The following is a 582-nucleotide window of genomic DNA, read 5'->3' as shown; positions in this document are numbered from 1 at the left end:
TTCCTCCCCCCCCCTTCCCCTGGGGGCTCCTTCTGCTGATTCACTTCCATTCACACTATCTGCTGCTGGGAAACGGGGGGGGGGAGAGGAGAACAAGAGGAGAAAGGACAATCGAAACACCGTGGAGAAGAATATTTAGATAATATAGAGAGAGTGGAACAGAAAAGGGGGAAGAGGCAAGGCAGGAGGGGACCAGCCACTGGTGTGTAGAAGAATAACGTTCAGAAGCAGGTTAGAAAAAACTGGGTTATAGAAGGAGCAGGAGGAAATGGGATGTTTTGTGTGTTTTGTCTGGACGCGAGACAGAAAGGATTATGCGCGGAAGCTTAATGGCAGGCGATTTAAGGGGTGGGGGGGAGAGAGGAAGGGCTCGCGGGGCAAAGAGCTACTGGGATGGTCTGGATTCTTAGAATACTAGCGGGGGGGGGGTGCGGCGCTGGAAACAAAAACATCCGAATAAAACGAGACGACGGGCCCAGTGGGAGTAAGTCCGGGGGACCCAGAATGGCACGGCGGTGCAGGTGGATGAACCGGGGGGGAGAAAATAATGCTCCCCCCCCCCGGAGAGAGCCGGAGAGCAGA

The 582-nt window shown here is 54.8% G+C and overlaps 1 protein-coding gene across 1 annotated transcript in view; it reads right to left on the bottom strand.

The window, feature by feature from the left end:
- Positions 1 to 582, bottom strand: part of ZSWIM6 (zinc finger, SWIM-type containing 6) — a 123,067-nt gene that overhangs the window by 121,735 nt on the left and 750 nt on the right. The gene's annotated exons all lie outside the window — the stretch shown is intronic.

This window comes from Gekko japonicus, unplaced genomic scaffold, assembly GCF_001447785.1.
Source record: "Gekko japonicus isolate JY-2015 unplaced genomic scaffold, Gekko_japonicus_V1.1 scaffold700, whole genome shotgun sequence".
In the NCBI taxonomy this organism is placed as follows: domain Eukaryota; kingdom Metazoa; phylum Chordata; class Lepidosauria; order Squamata; family Gekkonidae; genus Gekko; species Gekko japonicus.
The sequence above is the reverse complement of the archived record's forward strand: the minus strand, read 5'-3'. Positions and strand labels throughout refer to the sequence as shown.